Raw genomic sequence first — 8,816 nt, forward strand, 5'->3', positions numbered from 1 at the left:
TGGGAGAAGGCCGAAGCCAGCAAGTGGTCATCCTCCGAGGGGTCCCATACTGGGAGAGGGCACAGGCTGGGCTGAGGGACCCTCCCAAGTGCACAAATTTTTGTGCACCAGGCCTCTACTAAGAAAATAAACTAAGAAAGCAGAAAACATAAGGTACATAACACAGAAAATCCAATACCATGAGAGGCAATGGGAATTCACAGAATGATGGTGAACCCCAAATGACAGCTGAACTACTGGCTCAGAGAGAAATAATTTCAGATTTTGGCAAGACCATAGTGGGGTCCGGGAGAAGGTAAAAATAGATTAAGTTCATAGAAATATTTATTAGTTTGAATTGTTGACAGAAATTTTCATTTAAGGTAAAGAGTGCACATGTTGAGGTAAATCTAGTGTTAGCTACATAGAAACCTTAAGGAGACAAGAAAATAAGATTTATTTTCTTTGAGAAACACTAAAAGCTATGCAAAAACAAAACAAACAGAAATGTGATCATAATTTATTTATATTAGAGGCCTGATGCATGAAATTCATTTAAGAGTAGTCCTTCCTTCCCCCAGCTGCTGGCACCGGCTTCCCTCTGGCACCCGGGACTTGGGCTTCCTTCCAGCCACCAGCTTTGTTCGGAAGTTATTCTGGAAGGAGGTCCACTTTTTTTTAACGCTTTTATTATTATAGATTGCTCAGCTGTGAGCCCTATGGTACCATTGTGTATATCTACATTACAAAGATCGTGGAAGGGTGTGTGTGTGTGTGTGTGTGTGTGTGTGTGTCTGATCTACTTTATTTTGTGGGTTGTGGAGGGAGTGAAAAAACACACACATTAAATTCTTGTTTTTCCACCAAGAGAAGACTAAAACATTAAGAAACCACAGGATAAGCAGTAAAAGCTTGTCATTTAGCGAAAAGGAGTTAGAACTAAAAGAGGTCACCAATATAGTCGAACTTGGACAATAGGATATTTTTTATAATAAAACTTATAAAACTTTAAATTATATGAAATTAAAAAATTTTAAAGAATGAATAAATAGTTTGTGAGATGTTCCATAAAAATTAAATGAAGACTGTGTTCTTTAGGAGCATAGTATCTCAGTTGGGGTATAGTTTATGAAAGTCTTCTCAGAGAAAATTATTCTTTACCATAAAGATAAATTGAAGTTAATCACAAGGTTGAGGGACAAAAAGTTATCATGGGCAGAAAAAACAGCCTGAACGAGAGCTAAGTAGCATTCATGAATATGCTTCATTGGCGGATCCCAAGTGATGTTTTGCGGTTGGAGCATGGAATGTGGGCAGAGAGGAGACTGCTGAGGAATGGGGTTGGCTGGGTCTGATGGTGCTCAAGTCATGAAGGACCTTGTGTGCCCAGATTGTGACTGACAGAACAGATTTGCATTCTGAGATAAAAATGATCTTTCAAATGAGAGATGTATCGAAAAATGAACGTACTGGGACAAGCAGATCATTTAGGAGGCTGGTGAAGTAAATTGGGCAAGAAGTGCAAGCAGTAAAAATGGAGAGTGAACACCTAACATATTTTAAAGAGGTAGGATCAACAGCTAGGACCTGGGGGAAATGAGGAAGGTAGAGAAGTCACAGGTGATTTTCATGTTTCTATTTTCACTGCTGGAAGAATTTAGTGGGAAAGAAAATAAAAGAAGGGACATATTTTCATAGGAAGTGTTATGGACTAAATATCTGTGTCCCCTCAAAGTTCATATGTTGAAACCTTAGACTCTCTTGTAATTGTATGAGGAGGTAGGGCCTTCATAGGTAATGAGGATTAAATGAGGTCCAGAGAGCAGAGTGCCCTTAAATGGAACTAGTGTCCCAAGAAAGCTTGCTTCTCTATGCTCTTTGTCATGTGAGGATACAAGGAGCAGACAGTCATCTACAAGTCAGAAAGTGTGGTCTCACCAGACCTGCTAGCACCTTGGTCAAGGTCTTGCCAGCTTCTAGAGCTAAGAAATAAATATTTGCTGTAAAGCCTTCGAATCTATGATAATTAGTTATAGCAGCCTGAATTATAACAATGGGTATGAGTTCAGCTCGCTGGGCATACTAGTAAGCCCAGCTCTATTAAGCATTACATCCTAAAAATAATATTCTCATTTCCACATAAGACAAGCTGTGATTGGGTAATTTCAGCCCAGAAATTCACAGACACGGGATAATAATAGTTGGAATTAAAGATTTGTTTTTTAGTTCTCCCTAGATAGGGAAGAATACCTATTTGGACCTCATCCACATGCCATGGTTTGTTAATTCACTCCCTCCCTCCCTCATTCATTCATTCATTCATTCACCACCAAAACTTGTTAAGGACCCCTGCCTTCACAGCTGACTGCCTATTAGAGCAAATAAGCATATACATACCCTCCCCAGATAATTCTATTTTTTAAGCAAAAAATGAAGAGGATCCTTGGATAAGTTAGAAAGGACCAGTGATGGGAATGAGAAATAGAGCAATCACTGTCCATTTAGGAAGTTCTTGGTAAAAGGAGGATAAAAAAGAAAGAGAATTGGAAGAAGGTAAGGAATGGGAAGCATAAAAATAAAAATGTTTAAATCATAATGCCACAATAGTGCTGTAAGACTTCTTGGTTTTGACGGAATAATCAACTATCTCCTATCTCTATTTAAATCTGTGTCTTACTAATCATAAAAAGTGTTTATCATATAGCAAAGTCCAGAGATGAATAAAGAAATACTAAACCTGAAATTATGAAACATATTACTTATTCCCATGGGACTAGGTCAATTTATGGACCGTCAACTGACCCAAAAAATAAATTTTAAATCATGTTTAGAATTTACATCTTTAGTTAATTTCCTTCATTAGCAGCATGGACATTTCTTCTGCATTTCTCATTATTTAATCACTGCTGAAGTACATGCCCAGCTTCTCTCGTGATCTAAATCATTGTTCGTGCATTTTTATGAAACCACCAGCCTTGTTTGACTGAAAACAAAACCTAGACATTTTCTAAGTCATGCTTTCTGGGTTTGCCTGCCTGAGCATGGTGAAGGTTTTTGTAACCAACCACAACCTACATCTCATGACCTACATTATGCACATGCATATTTTTCTGGAGAAATTTAGATGCCCCCAAATTTTCTGGAAAAAAAATTCTTTCCTTCTTAGATAGTATTCTAAAACATATTCATTAACTTGACTTTTAAAAGGGGCAGAACAAACCATAAATTTGCGTTTTTAGAAAAACTGTATGGTCCCAGCTCTTAATAGTAAGCAAAACAGATCATGTTTTTTAGGGGAGGGGGAGGAATTGTTATAATGATATTAAATTGATCTAAGAATCACAGGAGCCCGGCTGGCATGGCTCAGTGGTTGAGCATAGACCTATGAACTAAGAATATCAAAGAAGATGGAGAAGGAGGCTTATAGGCTATGCAGATAGGAGGCATACTTAAAATAAGCCAGCAGAAGCAGCCTGCTTAAAACACCAAAACCACTATTACTGTCACAAGGACCAAGTACTTCAGCTTGGACAGCCAATAGCACCCGCACTGGATCCTGGACACTGCCCTAGCACGGCCACATGGCTGCCCTGGGCACTCCATCCCACTACAGCCACAGCTACCAGAGGGTCCTCCACAGTTCCCCACACTCTATCTTGCAACTTACAGATCGGTTGGATGCATATGACTGGCAGAGCTAAGTCACATGCTCATACTCTTGATACAAGGAAGACTGGGAAAGTAGGACCTGGTATCTTCAACCTCTATATTTGGAGGTGGTTTTCCTCCTACCCAAATTCACCAGGTGAGAAATTCCCCAAACATAAGAAGAAGGCTTAGATGATGGGGAGGCTAAAAAAAAAAAAGAGAGAGAAATGTTGACTCAAAAGATATGGATGTATTTCTATACTGTGTCAGTTCTGGATCTCCTTCAAGGGCTACTCTTCCAAATGTTGGTGTCTCCTTTGTATTCTTTTCTCACCTGCACACTTCTCTTGAGATCTCATCCATCCTCAGAGTGTAATGGCTCAAAAATATACATCTTTAGCCACCTTCACATCCTTACTCTGACGGAGGCTGCTCACAGTCTACCAAAATCTGTTACCCTTTTCTTCCATAGAAATCACATTTTAGTTTGGCATGGAGCTTCCAGGATATACACAATTTCTTTCTTGAAGTTAGTTGTGACTACACTGCTAATTTGCCTTCAAAGGAAGGTGAACAAATATGATGTGTGCCACTTCCAGCTCTGAGACTTAGGACATCCAGCTCTGTTTCCTTCATATTTCACGTTCTTTCCCCTTTGCCACAGCTGCAACCTGCAGCCATTCACCTCAACCATGCAGATGCCGACAAGGCTTTGGGGAATGGAGAACCCACCAACCTGAAATGCTGAACTCGGACTAATATGGGAGAGGGAAATAAAGGTCTATTTTTTGTAAGCCACGAAATTATTGTTGGATGTCTTTTTGAAAGCTTCTTAGCCATACGCTAACTTACACACACACACACACACACACACACACACACACACACAGTCACTCACACACACACTCACACATGCACATGCGCGCGCGCGCACACACACAAGTTTACCAGTTCTAATAAAATCAATATCTATTCAAATGCCAATGTTGGAAATCTTGGGGTTGGCTAGACTCTTCCTTCTCTCTTATTCCCCAAATTAAACCGATAACTAAATCCTGTTATTTATACTTTATTAATCTATCTCGTTCTCTAACACTAAAGATACCACCTCAGTCTGGGTTCTCAGTTTATTTCTCCTGATGTGGGTTCATTGTTATATTAGTCAGCCCAGGCTGCCATAATGAAATTCCACAAACTGGGTGGCTTAAACAACAAAAATGTATTTTCTCAAAGTTATGGAGGCTAAAAATCCCACTTGCTCATTCCCATCACTTTGTTACTTAAACCTCTTCAACTAAAGACCACACAAGTTTCCGTAAAAACCATCATTTTAAAAAACAGAACAACCTCATTTCCTTGTATACTGAAGTCAGTCCCCCCGAGAACCACTGATGGGAAAGATAATTACAGAATCCTAAGGCATTAGGTCTCCTGTCCTGATTACAACATAAAAATTCGTGGGCTTTCCATGAGACAGCCTCTCCTGGAAATGATCCTGTAATTGGGGTAAAAAGCAAGAGGAAAATGAATTTCAGACCAATTCCCTGGTGTTCCCATATTTTAAATTTGTCACATGTGCAGATGAAGTAAGACTTCAGTGTGATATTCTAAGATTCACCGCTTCCTTCCTTTTCGTATGCGAGTTTGAAAGCCCCGACACAGCACACTGAAACAATACCAAATTCTCACACTATGCTTTGTGTGAGGTGGAGCATCCTACGTAAATACTGAGTAACACAGCTCCCAGGGGATCAACTGACTTCTGTGATCTTTTTTTTTTTTAATATATTTTATTGATTTTTTACAGAGAAGAAGGGAGAGAGATAGAGAGCCAGAAACATCGATGAGAGAGAAACATCGATCAGCTGCCTCCTGCACATCCCCCACTGGGGATGTGCCCGCAACCCAGATACATGCCCTTGACCAGAATCGAACCTGGGACCTTTCAGTCCGCAGGCCGACGCTCTATCCACTGAGCCAAAACGGTTCGGCTGACTTCTGTGATTTTGAAGGATCATTACCATTCATCATGATAGTTATCAAATTAAATAATGACATGATCCCACTTACACTATTGCCCCTTTCACACAAAGAATGTTCATTGAAAACAGCTAACAAAATTGATTAAAGAAAATAATAATTCCTTATTCAGTGCCTCAAACTTAAAGGACTTCTAGTCAGGAATCTTCATGTGTTAGATGCTGTTGTCATCTACTGGCAAAATGTGATATTGCATCTATGCAACTCGGCCTTGTCTCTGGAGGAGACTCGCTCTTCCACAGGGAGCTAGTGCAGAGGGAGAAGACATCCTCCCAGGAAGGGCTTGTGATTTACTTAAGGGAAGACATGTTTTCTCTGGGTCTAGTACATCGATTCAGCCATCCTCCAAATTCTTTTAAGGACAGACTAGTACTAGCAACTAAAATCTGATGCTGGGCCTGAATATGAACGTTGGTGGTAGATCAAACTGTGCTTTAATACAGAAAAAAATGTTCATAGAGAAGAATACAGAAAAAAGTATTTATGACGAAAACTTTAGCATTTGTATGTGGATCAGACCAAAACATCAACCAATTATAGATCCAGAGTATATTATATTAGGAGCCCCTCCTGTATGCTTTTTGTTATTATCAACCTGTGTGGAGGGACATTATAACAAACACTGAGAGTTGCCTTTCCCATCATCAGTCACCCCTTCTTCCTCACTAACAGAGCCCCAATGTTGTTCTAAGAGAAATGATCGCAAGCTGTAAAAGTCTCTGTCTAGCACTCCACCCCCTCAGTGAGGGCCTCCATATGACACAGTTCCTGCCAGTGAGATGTAAGGAACAGTCTGCTGGGAACTTCCGGAGAAAACAACATTGCTTCCTAATAACACAAGACCCTTCTTTTGCATCTTTTCTGCCACCAAGGGGAGCTGTGACCATTGGAACAGAAGCCACATGCTAAGGACAACAAGGAAGGGAAACAGATGGAGCCTAAGACAGCAGTGGCATCATTGCAGCTGCTACACCAATCCTGGGTTTCCTTCCTCCAGAATTTTATATTTAAAAAAGGAACCTAGTTATGGACTGAATTGTGACTCCCCCACCCCACCCCACAAAAAGATTTGTATGTTGAAATCCTAATCCCTGATGTGACTATATTTGGAGATGGTGCCTTGAGGGGACAATTAAGATTAAATGAATTTGTGTGTATATATGCATAACTCGTGGACACAGACAATGGGGTGGTGAGGGCCTGGGGGTAGGGTGGGGAGGGAGGGCCACTGAATCAGCTGGAAGAGGTTAAGGGGAGGATGGGGGAGCAGGACCTATGTAATACTTTCAACAATAAAGATTTTTTTAAAAGATTATATGAGGTAATAAGGGTGGGACCCTAGTCAGATAGGATTGGCCACCTTTTAAAAAGAGGAAGAGAGGTCTTTTTCTCTGTGAATGAAATCAAATGTTTAATTGAATTTACAGAAAGAAAGATATCTCTCTGTCTTCCTTCCCTCCCTCTGTCACTACCCCTTCCTTGTAAGGACACAGCGAGAAGACAATCATCTACAAGCCAGTCAGAGAACTCAACCAGAAAACATGTCAGACTTCTAGTCTCAAGAACTATGAAAAATAAATTTCTGTTGTTTAGCCGCCTTGTCCGTGGTATTTTTGTTAAGGAAGTCTGAGCAAACTAATACAAATCTCTATTTAATTAAGCCAGTGCAATAAGTTTTCTATTACTTGAATATGCATTCTTAACAGATACAAAATGCAGTGTTATATTGGAATTCAGTGAGTCAAACAGGAGACACCACAGTCAGAGGGTTGAATTTGAAGTCTTTATTTCAAAAGCTGGCGGCCGAGAAGGGCTTATGTTTCTTTGAACCTTGAGCCTCAAAATGAAATTAAGGGTAAGCTTATAAAGACAAAAAGAGGAAAAAAACCCTACGGGGTGCGTGCAGTAAGACCACATCTCAAGGCCTGGCCTGGCACCAGCCCTGATAATTCCGTCTGGGATTGTATTGTTCATGGTTTATGGCCTTCCTAAAATGGGAGTAGTGTTTAAGTAAACAGGTCTTGCAAGAAGGACGATTAAGAGGGAGCAGTGACTGGAGCAGTGATGGCGAACCTATTGAGCTCGGCGTGTCAGCATTTTGAAAAACCCTAACTTAACTCTGGTACCGTGTTACATATAGAAATTTTTTGATATTTGCAACCATAGTAAAACAAAGACTTATATTTTTGATATTTATTTTATATATTTAAATGCCATTTAACAAAGAACAATCAACCAAAAAATGAGTTCGCGTATCACCTCTGACATGCGTGTCATAGGTTCGCCATCACTGGACTAGATAGGCCGATAAGAATGTACATTAGATTACCATCACAGACTCAGATTGCCAGCCCCCCCCCACCCCTTTTCCAAAAATGTCTTATTTTCCCATTATTCAAGCAAACGTGCTTACAGCAGCTAGAAATAGCGTAGTTACTTATCTGGTTTAGTTACATCCTGGAATTAACAAAACAAAGGACCATCTGTGCTCATAGGAAAACTTTAGAAGGCGGCTCTTACAAAATTTATGGGAATGAGATGGAGTGCCTATGGTTCAGATAGAGGGCAGGGGACAGGATGGAGTCAGTCCTTTTAAGGTCCATTTTTCAATAGCACCTAGTAAGTGTAATGTTTCATGTAAAAGAACCAAAAATGTGAATTTCCCAGGTAAAGAAGGTTGAGAGACAGGAAACTAAGTCCCACTATTTCAAGCTGGAAATCTGATCTTTTGTTTTTATATGGTGATTACACATTTAATTTCATGTGCAGACTTGGAGTTTCAAAATATGTGGGGTGCTTACTGCTGATTTTTGCCGAGTCCTACCTGAGAGAGATGAACTCGGGCAAGAGCAGGTCAGTCTGACAGCTAAGATAGCAGGTCTCTGCCTGCAGTCTGCAGTCTCAGTGGTCTGAGAAGCCTATGCCATGGGTCTTCCCGCTCTGGGAGGGAAGCAGACTGCTTTCCACCCCAAAACAGAAGCCTATCTCACCAGAGCAGAGGCAGTGGCTTTACCAGGGGTTGGTATTATTGGGTTTCCAGTTCGTTCTTCATGTTCTCTGCAAGACAAAGGCGGTAAACCTGCTGGTAAAGAAGGCTAAAAGATGTTTCTTTTCCTTCAAACTTATGATTTCACATTGCCAATAGCAAT

This window comes from Myotis davidii, unplaced genomic scaffold (genome assembly GCF_000327345.1).
Source record: "Myotis davidii unplaced genomic scaffold, ASM32734v1 scaffold130, whole genome shotgun sequence".
Classification (NCBI taxonomy): Eukaryota; Metazoa; Chordata; class Mammalia; order Chiroptera; family Vespertilionidae; genus Myotis; species Myotis davidii.